This window comes from Molossus molossus, unplaced genomic scaffold (assembly GCF_014108415.1).
Source record: "Molossus molossus isolate mMolMol1 unplaced genomic scaffold, mMolMol1.p scaffold_m16_p_12, whole genome shotgun sequence".
Lineage (NCBI taxonomy): Eukaryota > Metazoa > Chordata > Mammalia > Chiroptera > Molossidae > Molossus > Molossus molossus.
Window position 1 is genome coordinate 47893979 of NW_023425347.1, and position 20988 is coordinate 47914966.

A 20988-nucleotide genomic window follows, 5' to 3' on the forward strand; every position below is an offset into this window, starting at 1 on the left:
AAGAGGCTAAAAATATAAGTCAGCGGAGATAACTTTCATCAATCTCTATACACTCCAACAGATTTTAAAACTCTTTGTATTTTACAGAGAACAATTTAAATATGATGTACTCAGCTCATGCCCTATGCCTTGAAATAGGTTGATTAAATTTAATTATCACAACAGTGCTTCGAGAAAACTGTCATCATTTCCAGTGTTGTAGAGGGTGTGGCCGGATCTCACCGTCGTCTTGGAGGGCTGTCTAGAAAGGACTCCACAGCTTCCAGAGTCTGGGGCCACTGGCTCCACTGAAGAGAATGTCTTACCCCGGGCCACTAGTCCTTCGTGGCTCTCATCAAAGGACTTTTCAGTTTGGGATTACACAGGCCCATCTCTCTAGGTACAAACAAGCAGATGAATGGAATAAAATAGAAGCTTCAGATATAAACTCTATTGGGTTTGGTTCCCCAGAAGCAAACCATGAGACAGGAATTTGTGCGAAAGTGATTTATTAAAGCATCCTCAGGAAAACCTGGTGGGAGAGCAAGGTGTTGGGATCAGGGAGAGGAGGAGGCTGTCTATGTCTTAGTCCCCAGAACCCGTGAATGTGACCTTATTTGCAAAAAGGATCATAAACAGATATAATTAAGGATCCCCAGATAAAACTATCCTGGATAATCTGGATGTGCCCTACATCCAATGACAAGTTTCCTTCTAGAAAACAAAGAAGAGAGACACATAAAGAAAGAGGAGAAAGCCACGTAAAGATTGAGGATGAAATTATAATGATGTGGCCAACAAGCCAAGGATTGCCTGGAGCCACCAGAACCTGCAAGGAGCAAGGAAAGAGTCTCCCCTAGAGCCTTCAGAAGGAGGGCACCCCTTCAGACCCATACCGCATCCTAACTTCATAGAACTGTAAAGCTTTGCAGTGTTTTTGGAACCCACTGTAGGGTCAGCTGGGTTGATACGATATCACAGCTCAATCTCTCCGTCTGCCTCTCCTGCTTCTTGGCCTTCCCCTTTCACACACAGCGGTGCCGACGCACTTCCTCAGAACCCCTTTGTGCTTGCGGCCCTCTTGGAGTCAGCTTCTCTGCCGTGATTCAGATGAGAAAAGATAAAGCATTCGAGAGGCCCTAGAATGTTCTCCATATTCCTTTTTTTTTTTTTTAATTTTTTCTTTATTGATTTTAGAAAGGGAGGAAATGAGAGGGAGAGAGAGAGAGAGAGAAACATCCATGAGACAGAACATCAATTGATCACCTCCTGCATGACCCCCTTTGGGGATCTGGCCCACAACCTGGACATGTACCCTGACTGGGAACCAAACTGTGACCTCTTGGTGCATGGGTCGACACTCAGCCACTGAGCCACACCTGCCCGGCATGATTTCCATTTTCTTAAAAACCAAACATCCTAGCGGTGTTTTATTTTTATTCTGCACTTTCAGATGATAACACTATGGGGGCTCCCAGTCACTATCACACAGTAACTAGCAAATTCTGACTGCAGAGTGTGACACACCACTCAGGCAATTCTAACTCTCTGAATTTAAATCTGTGCGTGTGCTGTCTAATTTTTGACACATGCTCACATCTCTTCTGTGTGTCGTTATTCGCCTGTTTAAGGCCGGATGCTGTCCTGCACCCCAGTTTAGGTCACAGTCCTTCAGACTGCAGTGTTTCTCATTCCTGCTCTCTTAGGATTTGAGACAGAGACCATAGAGACAGGCCTGGAAAACTATCAGGTTCACTCAAAGGTAGCCCCACAAAGCACCTGTTTTGTTCTTAGATACAATTTTCTCTCCTTAAAAAAAAGGGTCACTTTTCTTTCCCTTGTCCCTCCCTGTTTCAACCCATGGGACCCTCTAGACAAAGCAGTTTGTGACTTATAGTGGATCTATATCCCTTTTTTGTTATAAAATTTCTTTGGTCATTTGCTGCCTATTCCCACCCCCACGGTCTAATATTTAGTAATATATCTTCAATGCAAGGCAATAAATACAAAATTGATATGTGTTTGAACAAGTTCTATGGTGAAAGAACATCACTCAAAAAATATATTCAAAAGATCAGACTCACTTAAATGCAGTGTATAAGAATGTGTCATTAGGGGCACAAAGCCATTTGGTCCTCCTATTAAAATATAATAAATGATAGAAAAATTATCCAGCCAGAGGTCTTCTTTATTCCCCATAAAAGCATTCCTAAATTGTCCTTCACCCAGAATTAATGTATATAATAAAAAATGAGGTGGCAATGAAGTTGGCGACTGCGTCTTAATGAATATGTGCTGGGGAAAAATATGCTTAATTGACAGCCCTGGAAACACAAGCACCATTGCTCCAGGAACAGATACAGCGTAAAATGTTCCTGTGCAGGCGTCTCTTCCCGCATCCCTCCGGACAGCCTGCTTTTGACAGATGAAAAAGCAATTAAATCTGTGTAGTTTGTGCATGGCTCAGAACAAGGAGTGTGCTGAGTCCCCATTAAGACAGGCATTAGGTTCTTGTTTTTTAAAGCTTTCTTATTCTTGTTCTTTCTCAGCAATGAAACCTCTGAACTGAAATATTGCTTTTCCTAAAGGTGTCACTCAACCAGAGAGTGCTTTTCAGTCCAAGAAAATTTAAAGTGCTCTTATTGATGGGATGAGTAAGAATACAGGGCAGTGGTCTCACCCATTTAAACTGGCATGCTAGTCAGCTGCAAAAATCACAACCCCTCCATTTCTTCCAAAGATTCTTGTGACAAGTCCTCTGGTTTAGAATCCAGACAGGCAGATGGCTGCTAGAGTTCAAGACGAATCTTCATTTCTGCAGGAGATGGAAATCAAGCCAAGAGGGCTAAATGGAAGAATTATTCTGCACACTGACCAGGAAGAGGGTTTGGGAAGTTATTATGAAGGAATCACTGAAACTATCAGTTCAGTGCACAGCAGTGGAAAAGGAAAGTAAACAAGATAATAGGTGATGTTAGTAGCAAGAGAGAAAGGAATGATCAGATATTATTCTTTTATACTGAAGCTTTTTATCCTTTCTATAGTAATCTCATAGATCTGTGGTTTCTTTGTTCCAGAAAAAAGTGCATTGCCATGGGGCAGAGTTAACAGGATGTCTGCCATCAAAACAAAGATACCTTAAAGGTTTTGAGAGGAAAAAGATAGATTTTCCTGACAGATGGGGGTCAGATAGAAAAAAGAAAAAAAGAATAATAAAACTAATTAAAAAAAATAATTTTGTCTATGTATTTAAAAATACCCTAACACAAGGAATGGTGAAATACACTGATAAGTTTAACCATCATGACAGAGCAACATTATATGCTCATTTTGGAGATGAAAAAATAGGTTCAAAGAGATTAACTAGTAGTTTACAAGGTCACAGAGTTAGTAATTTTTATCAGCATATTTTGAGGTTTCTTTTTAAATGAACAAATGACTTATCATGTCATGTGCATTTTATAGATGGGGAAATTGAATACATACATATATATCTGACAGAACTGTGATACAGATACCAAATCATTATTTTAGTTGCAATAAAAATTTATGCTCTTTTATCTTTGGAAATGTAGCTGTGGCATTAGAGAGACTGACCAAGTACCATATGATCTCACTTATATATGAAATCTAAAAAAAAAAAAAGTTTTCAAAGACTCTTGGGTCACGTCAAAGAGATTCAAGAGTCAGCTTGAAGAGATCCTACTGAAAAAAATATGGGAAATTTTAAGTATTAAAAATACCTTAATAATTATAATGGATTGAAATGCATAAAATATGCTTAAATCGATGATTACATAAAGAAAAAAAATATGGAAAAAGAAAAGTAATCCGTCACTATTGAAAGATTCTAGCAAAGTTGATTTTTATTTTGCAATAGGTGAAAGAATTGATCACTTGTCCTGCTTTTTCTACATATTCTCCATGACAAAGCAGTCTAACAGCAGATGATGAAAGTTTCTATTTATAGGAGTTTTCTAGCTAGTAAATTGATGGAAAAATAACAGAATTGGAATATGACCATTTTGTGACCCTTGATGTACTAATGGATCTAGACATTGAACATTGGAAAAATAAGGCAAGTTTTTCAAGGTATAACTTACAAGGAAAAATGAGAGAATAATGAAGGTTAAATTTAAAGATTCAAAAAGTCTTAAAATTAATTATAATATATTTACTTTATTTGTACTCTAATTCAAACTATCCATAACCACCCACTTTTATTTTACCTACAACAATAGCCACACACACATATGTGTGTATAATACATATGTGTGTGTTTACATCTTTGTGCGTCCATGTATGTATATATAGTATAGGATCTATCTATCTATCTATCTATCTATCTATCTATCTATCTATCTATCATCTGTCTATCTATCACCTCTCTATCTAGAGATTGAGGAAGAGAGAGAGGAGACAGAGAGGATACAAAGCAAATAAACACACGAAGAGAAATGTGGCATTTATGAGATAATTGAATTTCAAAAATGGGCTGGCTCTTTAATGGTATTGAGAAGTTGTTATTCCAGATTATATGGTGTGGAAATGGTGTCATGTTTATGCTTAAAGTAATTACTAGATAGATAGATAGATAGATAGATAAGCTAAAAAATTTATGGATTAACTAATATGATATCTAGTAGGTGGGGGAGTGGATGGGCTTTGCAGCAGTTCTTATCAGGGGTCAAATCTGTCCCCCAGTGGACATATGGCAAGGTGTGGAGATATTTTTGTTTGTCCTGATTGGTGCAGAGACTACTGGCATCAAGAAGTAAAGGCCAGGGGTCCTATTAAAGATGCTAAAATGCTCAGGATAGTCTTCCCTCTCCCACACACATAAAGAATTATTCAGTTAATGTCACCAAGGTTAGGAACCACAGGATAAAAATAACAAATTTTGTTTACTTTTATATATGCTTGAACTTAAATTAATAACATGTAAAAAATAAAAATTTATAAATAAAGAATGTGATTTGAGGGAGTTTAAAGACGTCAGATAATAATAATTGATATGTTTAAATATAACCAGTAGGATTACCCCTCGGAGAATTTAGTCATAGAAATGTGCCAGTTACTAAATCATTTTAAGATGATGTACTAATCATACTATTAAAAAAATGTTTTTATAATTGAACTGCCATTTGACCCAGTGATCCCACTTCTAGGAATATACCCTAAAACCTGAAAGACCAATCAGAAAGAATATATGTACCCCCATGTTTGTAGCAGCACTATTTACAATAGCTAAGATCTGGAAACAGCCCAAATATCCATCAGTTGACGAATGGATAAAAAAGCAGTGGTACATATACACAATGGAGTACTACGCAGCTGTAAGAAAGAAAGATCTCTTATCCTTTGAGACAACATGGAGGGACCTGGAAAGTATTATCCTAAGCGAAACAAGCCAAACAGAGAAAGACAGTATCATATGATCTCACTTATTTGTGAAATATAATGAACATAACAGTCTGAGGAATGGGGTAGTCCCAGAGACGTGGAAGTGGAGTACAGACTGACTATCCCCAGAAGAGTCGGTGGTGGGGGAGAGATGAACCACAGAACTTATATGCATGTGTGCATGAACAAAGGTCATGGACAACAAAGCTAGGGACAGGGTGGGGAAGGAGTGGAAGAGGGGAATCAGTGGGGGGAAAAGGAGAAACATCTGTAACAAAAATAAATTAATTAATTTAAAAAAAAGTTTTTATTTCTAAGAAAAAATTCAAGCCAAAAAGGTATTTTTTAGGCTAGCTAGACAAGTTTGGCTAAAATAGGAGAAATAGGGGACACTGTGATAAGTAAACCCTTAAATTAAAATCTAGAGATTAAAATGAGAAATTTTAGAAAGTAATAATTCACTTAATTACATATGTCTTTCAATGGGATTCACTGTACAGTTGTTTTTTTTTAAAGGCTCCCTACTGCATTAATTTGAATTGATTTACACATATTTGACTAAAATGCAAATTTTCTGTAACTTGCATGGGGTGTGAATAAAGTGTGACAAAACACTAGGTTTAAAATGCGCTTAGTTATGTCCTTAAAATGTTCAGTAAGAAAACACTTGGACACGTTTAAGAAAATTCTCTAGTTAGAAGCTGCTTTATAGCTGATCCTGTAGTCATGTAAAACTTTAAAAATGCAAAAGTTAGTCAATTAAACTTCTATGCTAATTAAAGGCCCTGGAAAAGAGAAACAACCTAGAAAATTTAGTAAGACAGGAGCATTAAAAAAAATTCAACATGTACTTATTTGCCAGTGTCTTAGCAGAGAGCAGGTGGCATGAATCATGTTTCTCTATTCTATTCCAAAGTAATATGGATGAGAAAAAGGGGGCTTTTACCTTTTCTTTAAAAGGAAATTTGACATACTACTGTTTTGTTTTTGTTTAAGAGATTTAATTAGTAGAGGAAGATCACCATGCTAATAATGGTAATTAGAATATTTTTGGTAAGACTTTGTTCTGATAAGACATAGAACTCAGGAAAGGTGTCCACAGACAAGTTCTTAGAACAACGAACTCAGCAAATAAAAATTATTCATCCACCTAACAAATATTTACTGAGCACTTATATGTGTCAGGAATAGTTTGTCTTTTCACAACTTATAGTGAAGGAGAGAGAAAATAAACCATTGGAAAATACTTAATGTCAAGTAGTGAAAATTTTTCCTAGAATATTAAGCTATTAAGACAAATAAGCAATAAAAGGAAATAGGAAGTGACCGAGGCTGTTACTTATGATAGGGTGCTGAGGGGACGTCTGTCTGAGGAATCGGCATTTCAATTATGAGGGGAAGTGGCTGTGTAAGGACAGAACTTTCGGGCAGCTGGCCAGGTGACTCGCTGCAGTAGAGTCTCCTTGGCATGAACTGAGAGACTGAAGAACACTGTGAGAGGAAAGGGGCAGGGGGATGAGTTGAGAAATAGCCAGGGGCTTTGGATTTATTTTAAGTGTATAATGGGAGCTACTAAGTGGTTGAGAGATGGAGAGCAACACGATCTGCTTTGAGCTTAAAAGGGTCATTGACTGCTGTGCAGAGAATGAACTTTATTGGACAAGATTACTCAATGCAGTCGTCCAAGACGGATAGGATGGTGCCCTGAATCAGCATAATGGCAATGGTAGTATTAAGAAATGGTGATTCAGGATGTATATTGAGGGTTAATCCAACAGTATTTGCTTACTGATTAATACGTTTGGAATAAAAAGAAGTATTAAGAAGGACTCAACGCCTTTTAGCCCTCACTGAGAGAACAGTGCAATGTATTGTGGAAAACTAAGGAAAGAAGGCTTCAGATGGAAGGGAAAAGTTCTGTTTGGGAGCAGATGAAGTGGGAGATACCTTTTAGATATGGAGTGGAAATGTGAGAAAACAGTTAGATAGATGAGTAAACAATTCAAGATAAAGATCCAGATCAGAGAGATACACTTAGGATTCATCAGACTATGAATAGCATTTTTAAATGGAATTGAATGAGTTTATCTAGGTAGGTATAGAGCGAAGATAGATATGAAGAGCTAACAAAAAAACCAAAACAAAACACATTCTGTTAAAAGGTTGTCAGAGGAGCAGACGATGTCAATGATATTGAGAATTAGTGCTCCTGAAGTAAAAATAAAACCAGGGGTGTGTGGTGTCCCAGAAACCAAGTGAAAAAAATGTATATTTCAAGAAAAACAATCATTCCCATCACCCGAGTCTAATATTTACAGGTAAGATGAGGTGAGAGTTTTAATGCACTTACGGAATTAATTTCATTTGGAGTAAATTAAATTGGTTTCAAGAAAAAGTACAGTAAAAAGAGAGAATGAATGAATACTTCTTTTTCTAATAATTATTTATGATATACTACATTTGCTGAAAAAATAGAACTGAACAAAACCAATTCATAAAATTCACAAATATAAAATGTAAAACATTTGTCGAACCTATATGAAGGAATTCTTTTAAAAAGTGAAGTCAAGAATCTGAGGAAATAGGTGAATGTCAAACTGCCTTTTATTTTCTTGATGATGCTACAATTCAGAGAGAAGTGTTTCATGAACAGTCGTTAGTATAATTATTACTGGGGCAGGTGTCAGGTTTTCCTATAACTAAGGAAGAATTCTGTAGGAAAACTAACAAAGATTATTTCTAGAGTATTCACTGTTGGAGCATCTACCGCAGAGATGTGCGGTTATTTGTTATTTTACTGTTGTCAGCATATGATAAAGTATAAATTAACATATACCTTATCTTTAGATATTCACAAAAACAGTACTAATTGTGTTGGTTAATCCTTGTTCCAATTCAAAACAGGCCAAAACTATGCATAAATGTTAGAATGAATGATTCTAGGAAGGCAGCCTGCCAAGGAAAAAGAGGATTTTGATGGGAGAGTTGTATATTTGCAATCCCAAATTTGAGATGTTGGTATCTTCTTCCAATATGTTAAAGGAAGGGATTTGTACCTCTCCCTTTAAGGAAGATGTGAAGATATTTATCAGTCCTTTTATTCTACTACAGAGCCAGACACCATGGGGTCTGTGTGTTGATCTGAGTGACCCAATGTGTGATGTTCCGCAGATTCACTTTGTTCCAGTTAATCAATGAAGAGCTGATCTCTGGGCCCTGAACTACTTGCTCAACAAAGAGCCATGTTACCAAATCACCCAAACTGCCACCACTTTGTATTGTAACCCGCAATAAGAAGGTCACTTTCTGGCCTGGCTTCTCTTGGCACCGATACATTGAGACCCTCAGCAGTGAAGGAGCCCAGGCCAGACAAAAACAGGTCCAAAGAGGCTTTGGTTTCTCCCATCATTGGGCTTATAAAGGCTTCTACTATAGGACCTTAGGTCTGACTTAACCAGCAGATTTCTGGCGTGTGTAGTCGACACAACCTAGAAGTTTGGGAGAGTTAATATGCCTATTGTCATTGCTGGCCACTGTGCAAGAAGAGAAAAAATTAAGAATTCTGATGATAAACTCTCCTTTCTCTCCCAAGCAATGTTGAAAGGCCCCATGACCAAACACCTTCTCCTAAGTGTTCCTTATGAACATGATGTGGCTATGTTTCCAGCCAAGCTTTGAAAATCTTGGAAATGCATGCTCTTTATTTGATTTATCTTCTTCCTTCTCTCACCCTGACCTCCCTGGGATTTGTTTACCTATAAAGTCACAGTGTACATCTTTATCTCCAATTCTATTTTGTAAGAAATTGGTATTAAGACAGAGGCCTTGATGGGATTGGGGGTGTGTAAGAAGTGGTTTGGCCACACTTAAACAAATGTGAAGATATTTCATTAGGGTAAGTTATTTTCAATGTCAAAGATGAAAAAAAACGGAGTGAGGGGCATTTCATATTTATTTTATTTCAAAAAGGTTTAGTGACTTCTTATAGAGAGAAAAGGTTAAACTTGCAAAAATATGTTCTAATATGAATCCTTCCCTCATGAAACTTTCAATCTAATGACAAGTTTTGTTTTTTTTCTTTCTTTTTTATTGCTCTTAGAAAGAGAGGAAGGGAGAGGGAGAGAGAGATAAAAATACTGATGAAAGAGAACATCAATTGGCTGCCTCTTGCCTGCCCCCCACTGGGGATTTGGCCCACAACCTGCACACCTGTCCTGCCTGGGAATTGAACCGGCGACCTCCTGGTGCATGGGTCGATGCTCAACCACTGAGCCACACCAGCCAGGCTAGAGACCAGAGTTTAAAGTTTAGGTCTATTGAGAGTGTAATGCATCTCCTTGGAGAAACCATATACTTATGGGACCATAGAATGAGGCAAGGAATTAAAACTACAATAACAAAAAAGTTCTAGATGATTGGAAAAGGCAGTGAAACCACACATCTTCTCTGACTCTAAAAAGCTGTATAGTGAGTAGAAAGCACTGCTGGGTGGTAGTAGGGGACCTTTGAAAATAAACAGATGGGAGCTATCAACCTTAGAAGATACACAGTGATCGCTTCTAACATGGAGGCCAAGTGATTGACTTCAGTAGAAGGGCCAGGAGCTGGGTGAATGATGGCTTAGCCTGAGCTCATTAGGGTCTTTTTCTGTGAATGTAAAGGTTACTTAACAGTAGTCACTTGGAGATTCACCTGAAAACTAGATTGTGTTGCTGAACTTCTGTTTGGTCTTCATTATCTACTCTACAGCTTCTCTGACCTGCTCTACGCCCAGGAGGTAGATCTGTAAGAACTATCTCGATGACCTGCCTGGTCCTCTCTCTGGATTCTATTATACTTGCCCATTCAGGAGCACTGGCTCTAGAGTAGAGGAAGGAAGGGGAGTGAGTAGACCTGCTTCCTATAAATTTACTATGAGTAGGTTGAATCCCTTGGTCAAGGCCTGTCTGCAGGTCTGGTAAACTTTCTCACTTGGTGCCCACTGTTACATCACCAGGCTTCTGCAGTAACCTTACTATGTGATTATAAACACACTTTTGGAAAGGGTGCCTTTATTAAGCTCTTCTCAAATTACTTAATTTGAGTGTGCCATCTATCTACTTCTGTAACCTTGACTGATACACAGAATTGTGAGAGAAAAGATAATGCCCTCTTTTTACCAAAGGAGCAGAGAAGACTACAGAATATATACATTTATTCATTTGTTCTTTTAGTAGCTGATCTTCATTTCAACATCAAGTTACATGTTTGTGTGTGCAGCAATCGGAAAATTTGATATGCAGTATCCACATTCTTCAATTCAGCAACATTTTCGAAATTGAAAAATACAACATCTCTATTAACCTAAAAGTTAGGTACAAAATGAAGTTTTTTATTGTATTTTATTTTCAAGTTATTTGCAGTTGGGTTGGGTAATGAGGTCAGGTTTGTTGTTATACGTTTTCATATCATTGCAGTTTGAGATGAGACATTTCTTAGTTTGATTCTTTTTAAAAAATCTTTATTGTTGAAAGTATTACAGGTGTCCCTCCTCCCCCCCCCCCCATTAATACCCCTCCTCCTCACTCCTGCCTTCACTGTACTATTGTCTGTGTCCATTGGTTATGTATATGTGCATATCAGTTCTTTGGTTTATCTCTTCCCAACACCCCCACCATCCTTTGAGGTTTTTCAGTCTGTTTCCTATTTCATGTCTCTGGGTCTATTTTGTTCATCAGCTTATTTTGTTCATTGTATTCCACAAATAAGTGAGATCATGTATTACTTGTTTTTCTCTGACTGGCGTATTTTACTTAGCATAATACTCTCCAGGTCCCTTCATGTCATCTCAAAGGGTAAGAGATCTTTCTTTCTTACAGATGCACAGTATTCCATTGAATAAATGCATCACAGCTTTTTTACCCACTCATCTACTGAATGACACTTGGGCTGTTTCCAGATCTCAGCTAATATAAATAAATAACACTGCTATTAAAATAGGGGTGCATCTATTCGTTCTGATTGGTGTTTCGGGCTTGTTAGGATATGTTCCTAGAAGTGGGATCACTAGGTCAAATTGCAGTTTGATTTTTAATTTTTTGAGGAAACACAATATTGTTTTCCCCAATGGCTGCACCAGTCTGCATTTCCACCAGCAGTGTACTAGAGTCTCCCTTTCTCCACACCCTCGCCAGCACTTGTTGTTTGATGATTTGTTGATGGTAGTTATTTTGGCAGATGTGAGGTGATACATCGTAGTCATTTTAATTTGCATCTCTCTGATGATTAGTGATGTTGAGCATTTTTCCATGTGTATCTTGGCCATTTGTATGTTCTCTTTGGTGAAGTGTCTATTCAAGTCCTCTGCCCTTTTTTTTTTTATCCTTACCCGAGGACATTATTTTGCATTTATTTTCAGATAGAGTTGGAGGGAGAGAGGGAGGAAGAGAGAAACAACTCAAGAGAGACATTGAGTGGTTGCCACTCACACGACCCCAGCTGGAGCCAGGGACAAACTGCAACTGAGGTACGTGCCCTTAGAGGAAACCGAACCCGGGACTCTCTGGTTTGTGAGCTAAAGCTCTAACCACTGAGCCAAACCATCCAGGGATCTGCCCATTTTTTTTTTTTTTTTTTTTTTAATTTTATTTATTTATTTATTTATTTTTTTGTTACAGATATTTTACCTTTTTACCCCATTGGCACCCCCCCCACCCCCCCTCCACCCTGTCCCCGGCTCAGTTGTCCATGTCCATTGGTCATGCATACATGCATATAAGTTCTGTGGTTTATCTCTTCCCACCCCCCACCCCCCATCCCCTCTTCTGAGGGATGTCAGTCTGTGCCCTACTTCCATGTGTCTGGGTCTACTGTATTCCTCAGACTGTTATGTTCATTATATTCCGTATATAAGTGAGATCATGTGGTATTTGTCTTTTTCTGCTTGGCTTCTTTCACTTAGGATAATACTTTCCAGGTCCCTCCATGTCGTCTCAAAGGATAAGAGATCTTTCTTTCTTACCGCTGCATAGTATTCCATTGTGTATATGTACCACAGCTTTTTGATCCATTCGTCTACTGGTGGACACTTGGGCTGTTTCCAGATCTTAGCTATTGTAAATAGTGCTGCTATGAACATGGGGGTACATATATTCTTCCTGATTGGTGTTTCAGGCTTCTTAGGGTATATTCCCAGCAGTGGGATCACTGGGTCGAATGGAAGTTCAATTTTTAATTTTTTGAGGTAGCACCATATTGTTTTCCATAGCGGCTGCACCAGTCTGCATTCCCACCAGCAGTGTATTAGAGTCCCCTTTTCTCCACATCCTCGCCAACACTTGTTGTTTGATGATTTGTTGATGGCGGCCATTCTGACAGGTGTGAGGTGATACCTCATAGTTGTTTTAATTTGCATCTCTCTGATGATTAGTGATGTTGAGCATTTCTTCATATGTCTCTTGGCCATTTGTATGTCCTGTTTGGAGAGGTGTCTATTCAGCTCCTCTGCCCATTTTTTAATTGGGTTCTTTGTCTTCCTTTTGTGGAGTTGTATGAGCACTCTGTATATACTGGAAATTAACCCCTTATCTGATACATCATTGGCAATGATGTTCTCCCATACAGTGGGTTGCCTTTCCATTTTGATGATTGTTTCTTTTGCTGTGCAGAAGCTTTTTAGTTTGATGTAGTCCCATGTGTTCATTTTCTCCTTTATTTCTGTTGCCTTAGGTGATGTATCAGTGAAAATTCTGCTCCGTATGATGTCCGAAATTTTGCTGCCTACATTTTCTTCTAGAATTTTTATGGATTCACGGGTCACATTTAGGATCTGCCCATTTTTTAATCGGATCTTTTGTTTTTCTTTTGTTGAGTTGTGAGTACTTTATGTATTTTGGAAATTAACCCCTTATTCATTGTGTCATTGGAAAATATGTTCTCCCAGAGAGTGGGTCCCCTTTTATTTTACTGCTGGTTTCTTTTGCTGTTCAGAGCTTTTTAGTTTGATATAGTCCCATTTATTAATTTTTTCCTTTGTTTCTCTTGCCCTGTGTGATATATTGGTGAAAATTTTGCTACGTGTGATGCCTGAGATTTTGCTGCCTACAAATTTTTATGGCTTCAGACTTTTTGTGTATGGTGTAGGTTGGTGGTCTAGTTTCTTTCTTTTCTTTTCTTTTTTTTGCATGTACCTGTCCAATTTTCTCAACATCATTCATTGAAAAGACTGTCTTTACTCCACTGTATGTTCTTGCCACCTTTGTTAAATATTAATTGAGCAATTGTCTTGGGTCAATTTCTGGGCTCTCTATTCTGTTCCATTGATCTATCTGCCTGTTCTTGTGCCAGTACCATGCTGTTTTGATTACAATGGCTTTGTAGTATAACCTGATATTCAGAATTGTGACCCTCTCCAACTTTGTTTCTCTTTTTGAAGATTTCTGTGGCTAGTCAAGGTCTTTTTTTTTTGGGGGGGGGGGGGTTCCATATAAACTTTTGGAATATTTGTTCTGGATCTGTGAAATATGCTATTGATATTTTATTAAGGATGTCTTTAAATATGTAGATTGATTTCAATGATGTTGAGTCTTCCAATTCATGAACATGCTATATGCTTCAACTTTTTATATCTCCCTCTATTTCTTTTTTTAATGTCGTATAGTTTTCTGAAAACAGATCTTATACCTTGTTGGTTAAGTTTATTTCAAGGTACCTTAATTTTTTTTTTTTTTTTTTTTTTTACAATGGTAAATGGGATTGTTTTTTTAGTTTCTTTTGCTGAGTATTCATTATTGCTGTATAACAATGCCATCAATTCCTTGATGTTAATTTTGTATCCTGCTACTTTGCTGAGTTCCTTGATTAAATCTAGTAGATTTTTGGTGGAGACTTTAGGGTTTTCTATGAACACTATCATGTCATTTGAGAATAATGACAGTTTCACTTCCTCTTTTTCAAGATGGATGACTTTTATTTTTTCTTCTTGTCTGATCACTGTGGCTAAGAGTTTCAGTACTATGTCAAATAAGAGTGGTACCAGTGGATATCCATGTCTTGTTCCTGTTCTTTAAGGGAAATGCTTTAGTTTTTGTCCATTGAGTATGATGTTCGCTTTAGGTTTGGCAAATACTGCCTTTATTATATTGAGGTATGATCCTTCTATTCTCACTTTGCTGAGAGTTTTTTTTATCAAAAATGGGTGCTGGATTTTGTCAAATGCTTTTTCAGCATCTATTGATATGATCATATTTTTATTTTTCATTTTGTTTATGTAGAATATCACATTTATTGATTTGCAAAGATTGTACCAGCCTTGCATCCCTGGAATGAATCCCACTTGGTCATGGTGAATAATTGTTTTAATATATTGCTGAATCTGATTTGCTAATATTTTGTTGAGGACAAAATATTTTTTAAATAAAAACAATAAAAGATGTCACCTTGGCCAGGTGGTTCAGATGGTTGGAGCATCATACTGTGCAACAAAAAAGGTTGCAGTTTCCATCCCAATTTGGGGCATGTATAGGAAGCAACCAATTGATGTTTCTCACACCATTATTTATATCTCCCTCTCTTTCTTCCTCTCTGAAAACCAATAATAAAAAAACATGTCCTTGGGTAAAGATTGAAAAATGTATAAAACAAAAAAATAAAAGATGTCACATGCAAATTTTTCATGTATGAATTTTGAAGATAAAAGATGAAATTTGAAACAAATGTCTTTTGTATTAGAAGAGTAACAACTTTCATCTCAAATTACCAACTGAGCACAAATACTTTAGAACCAGGCTTTCTGAATTCAAACTCAGCTCTGCCACTTACTATCTATGTACTTGTAGGCCAGTTATTTATTGTCTCTGGGTTTTAGTTTCCACATCATATAATAGAGGATAATATCTACATCAGTGTAGGTGAGGATAAAGTGAGTTAATACATATAAAATGATTGGCACTATGCCTGAAACATTGTAATAGCTCAATAAATATTAGTGATGGCTGTTGAGCTGGAGCTGGAACCCCCTCTTCCTTTGACCTGGGTCACACATTCTTTTCTTTTGCCTCAATGGTTACTCATTTAGTAAAGTTGAAAATCAGAAGAATTTGAGGAGATGTGAAGAACTTACCCTCAGGTATCTATATGCTCCAAGGTCACTCTTCTTAGTCAGTTTCTCTTACAGAATTAAGAGGATTCAGTATCACCTTTAGTTTTAAAAAATGTAAAAACTATTAGGACTTCATGACTTAGGTCTGTGGCAGAACCAATGAAGGGCCGGGACGCTCAGGTTTCCTCCTAGATTGCCCTTCAAGATTCCTAGAATAGTTTTAAGATAGAACTCTTCACAGAAATAATATTAGGTATTTTTATGGCATACGCCATATGTTGTATTTCTTGGAACCTGATTGTGGCACAAGCATGAAAAGAAGGCGAGGAATCCCAGAGGAAACCATTAATTCTTTGTGAGGAAACATCATTCCCAGGGGGCTGCTGGTGACCTTCTCTTCACATCTCTTACCCACCTTATCAGAGAAGCTGAGTTTTCTAAGGACCTGCGACCTTTTCCTGAAACTTCTAACATTTACTTTAGGAAAGGGCAGGTTCTCTCAGCATGCCATCTTCGGAACACCAATATGCAGAGCAATAGAGAGAAAAGCTTGTTATTTTACCTTATGGACAGAAAGAATGAATAACGGGCAGGTGACTGTGGGTGCAACAGGCTGGTTTATGAAGAAACTGAAATGTTCTCTTCGGAGATTCGGGAACTTCACTTTGAATTCTCCCACTGGAAGGGGAAAATGGGAATAAATTTACATCATCATTAAAATGACATAAGATTTTTTAGTCGTTCAGTGTAGATGGGACCCCCAAAAAAGAAAACTAACAACCCTGAGGGGAATAATATCTTTAGTTGTTCTGAAAGATGAGCTGTGTGTCATTGAATATCAAAGATAAAAATAGGTTTACCATTGCATTAGCAGTGCAGAGACTAGAAAACACTAATGAAAAAGAGCTGCCTGCTTCCACTGGCCATGGCCCAGTGAATGCCAGACAAGGGACAGAGCCAGACAAGTGGTCTCTGCAAAATTATCAACACTGTTAGACTCACCAGGCAGGTCTTTCTTTACATCTAACCTATAACAATGTGAAAATATTGACATTCCATCCTCAGTGGCCGTCACCACACTGTCTTTTCACAGTGTAAGTAAGCTATGTCATAGTTTTCTTTCATTCATCTTGGGATATGTATATGAACATTGCCAATGTATATATTTCTAGTGCTTATCATTCTTCTCACCAAAGGGATTCCTGGGCCAAGGAAAGAAGTTTCCTATAGCCCAGCAGTGAGATGCTATGCCTCCCTTTCTTCAGATATCAGCTTTCCAGGAAACATTCATCCTCAGCTTCCACCCCCACCCCACCCCCGACCCTGCTTCATACCTTTCCCTTGTCCTTCCTTGATCTCTCTCTCTCTCAAACTTTCTTTTCCTCCTTACCTCCCTCCCCACAAAGAAAGACTTGGGCCTGATATTTCCTATGACTGTAAGCAGGGTGGGGCACAGGGTGCATGTTATATAAATGTAAACAGATGGGCAGGTGGACAGAGCATATTGACCCATGGTTTTTTGAGAGAAAAAAGAGACAAATTAATGGGGTTGACAGATAGGATATTGGTATTGTCTACCAAGATAAATGTGTATTATATCAGCACAGTAAATCTTTAATTAAACACCAGGGGTTGGAACATCACAGAGATTTCCTGACCTCTATATATAGTATTCTTGATATTATTTAGACAGTAAAAATGCTATACATTCAATTAAGTATAGCTGCCTATCTTGGAAAAAGGAAAAGAGCATTGAATTTTGGTGGGCAGAGAAAGAGATGTCTCATTTATACATGTAAGCCTAAGAAGAATATAGAGAGAAATACTTGTCCATTCCACCCCCGAAACTAGAAAGGTTAATTAATTTAGAGATTGTAGACAAAGACATTTAGATTGGAGAAATGTTTTTGGGATCAGATGTCTTCACTGTGGCTATTATCATGGGTCCAACTACATAAAAATAGGGTTTGTTGTAGAAATCTTTGTGCAAATGATTTGTTGAAAGAGTAATTTCAAAAGAAACCTGAGTAACAGGGCAAGAGAAGGAGCTATGCAAATAAGTGGATTCAGGAAAAATGCAACCCAGACCTAATCCTACTGGGAGTTCGGGCATGTCCATTACACTACAGAAACACAAGTTGCTGGGCTGTTATGGGCTCCATCAGCCAGTCATTGGCTACTGGTGGCCTTTGTGAGGAGTGGGGCATAATCTCCCAGCCATTGCCTGTAAGGTAGTTTCCACGGGCCAAGGGCAAGACTCCAGAGAAGACAGCAGGTGTGGAACAGCAGCCAGCACTGCAACAGCTGAGGCATGGAAGACCCAGACCTGCCAAGGTGACCTGGGGGTATTAACTGCATCTGCTATAGGGACATTTTACAATTCAGTTTAACACAGCAGTTTAACTTATTGGGCATTTACTATTTTCAAGAAATAGTCATAGCTGATGCAGACATTAATAAATAATATATGATTTCCAACAAGGTTTCTCTAGTCCAATAAATGAGACACATCTGTGCTCAACTATTCAACTACTATCTGGTTTTCTTTGGGTTTTGTTTTTCAGTGAGTAAAGGTTAAGTTAACATTATCTGTCAAAGTTGCCCTGGCTTATATGGTATTTGCGCAGTCCGAGCTACGTTTGTTCTCAGAGGTGTCAAGGGCTGAGTCACAAAGAAGTAAGATTCACTTTTCCCGTGTACCCTCACTTGAGAGGGTATTTCATTAAATCCTATGGCTTTAAAACCTACCTGATGACTACCAAATCTGTGTCTTCAATTTGACCACCTCCTGTTAACTCTGGAGTCATACATCCAAATGCCAACTACACATCTCCTTCTTGGGTTTCTTATAGGCAGTTTAAACTTCCCAAATCCAGAGTAGAACCTTATTTTTGCTCCCCACAGCTACTTTTTCTGAAAATTTCTACATCCCAGTAAATGACAACTCCAAATCTCTAGATACTTAGGCCAAAAATATTAGGTTCATCCTTAATTACTTTGTTTTTATAATACTCACATCACCAAATCTTGTCCATTCAAGAGCACCTTTTTTTTTTTTTTTTTACTTCTAACTACTATTACCTGGTCTATGGGACACCACCTATCAGCTCTTTCCTGGATTATGGCTAGAATACTAACAGGTCTCTACTATGTTTCTTGAACCCACTTCTCTCTGCCCCTACACATACATATGTAGTCCTTCTCACCAAGCAGCCAAAATGAGTGGTTCAAATCATAATCCATATCATATAATCCTCTGCTTCTACCATGTCACTTGAAGGAAAAACCAAAGCTGTGTAATAGCCTACATGGTACTCTATAACTTTATGCAATAGAACATCTATTAAAATGGGCCATAGAGAATTCTTTTGAAAACAGTGTTTGGAAATTGTGTTTTAACTTGTGCCCAAGACATTTTGCAAGTTGGAGTTCAAAAAATAAACCAGTGCAAGAGCTAGAAACCTGGAAATTATGGACATATGGTCTTGTATTCAAAATTATGAGAGTGACTATGATTACTCTGTAGAAAAATAAGTCAGAAAATGCGGTTTGGCACAGAACTCTGAGGAGCTTCAGCGACTGATGGTCATATTGAGACCAAGCAGTAGCATTCTGTTTGCTGTCTCGCAAAAATCGAAGAATGAGTTCAAGGATCAAGGGTAAGCAAAAGGAAAGTTTATTTGAAAGACAGACAGATTATCTGCAGCAGGGAGGGGACCCAAGTGGGTTGCCCATGGGGCTCTGTTGTCTAAGGGTAGATATAGACTTAGCTGGCCTTTGATTGGTCCTTTCAAGGAATTCTGCCTTAGCAACATCCATGCATATTATTATTTTTTTTCTTTGTTGATTTTAGAGAGAAAGGAAGGAAGAGAGATAGAGATAGAAACATCAATGAAAGAGAACATTAATTGGATGCCTCCTGCATGCCCCCATCTGGGATTTCACCCATTGGCATGTATCCCAACTGGGAATAGAACAAGCGACCTCCTGGTGCATGGGTCCATGCTCAACCACTGACCATACCTGCCAGGTGCAACATCCATACATTTTAAAGCTTGTGTTTTCCACCTGACTGGGTTCAGCCCTAGGTCATCTATAGGGGTCTTAGTGGATTCCTTTTTTATGATAATTTCAACATTTCTCAGATTCCAAGTGAGGAGGAGGAGAAACGCCCTTGGACCAACTTTGTTCTTGCTTTTGGTTTCTCCTCCAAATCCAACCTTGGTTTTCTATAATTCTTTCTAAGGCAACCTGGCTTTCTGCAATAGAACCACACTTTATAGTTTCAAAGCAGAACTAATTTAGCAATCCTGTTGCCTTGCTCTGAGAAACCAGTAGGTATATCAATTGGAATAGGTCAGAATCACCAGCACTATATTTTTTAGCAGTAAATAAAATTCCTTTGCAAACCTATTAGGGTCCCAGAGAGAGGAATGGAAACAATTGCTGTTCTCCCCTTGCAGGAAACCAGCCTTTCTGTGTTTTTGTTGTTGTTGTTATGTAATTGACCTGTGCTTCTTCCAGGAGCTTTTAATTGGCATTTCTATAAATGGGGTCTGGGAATTTCTGGCATGGGAGACAAAATCTCCCATGTAATTTTTAGTTTTATTTTGAGATATGTAGCATCCAAATAAACCTCCAGATAAGCTGTTATCTCAAACTTCCCCATGTCCCAGCCTTCCCTTCCCATGGTTCCATCCCTCACAGCCTAACCTGTCTCTATCTTCTCAATACAAAGGTTGAAAGGACTGTCTCAGGAGTTAGAGATGTAAATGCCAGGGACCAAGAAAGGTCATCAAGAGAGTTGATTATATTCCTTATTTTTATACTTGATATGTTCTTTAGTCCTTACAGATTTTAGATATAGTTAAAGAAATTGGACTATTATTACTCTGTATGTTGTATGATAATTACAAGATCAAATGTTTATAATAATAGTGATTATATATGTATAAAGTGTTTATCAATTTGAACAGCTATCTGAGCAATTTCCATTTTCATTTTCATGACCTTTTTTTTTTTAAGGAAATACTTTGAATATGACTAGATATTTGACATTAATGCTTATTTCCAAATAATTTTAATTTTATTAGCATTCTTATATTTTCTGTTCTGGGAGAAAAACAATCACAATATTTGGCCTAAGCAACTTCTGATTTCTTGACCACAAAATTGCATATTTTTACAGTTTACACTATGTAAGCAATCTTAGGAAATTTGTATATAGTTTGAAGTACAAATAAATGAGCACTGAAATGAGTAAGATCATTGTCATAGAGTTAACTACATATATCTTCTGCAGATATACTGAGGATTTAAAGGGATAATTTATTATAACTGGTAAAGGATAAGACATTAAGTATAAATTATCCATTATCAAATAAATATTGTAATTATGTAAAGCATACTCTAATGAACAAAGAAGTATTCAAGAATAAATATAACTAAGTCTCTTACCTCAAATTGGTCTTATTCTAGTATTGCAAGACCAGAATTATATTCGCAGAGTTGGAATACACTACATGTAA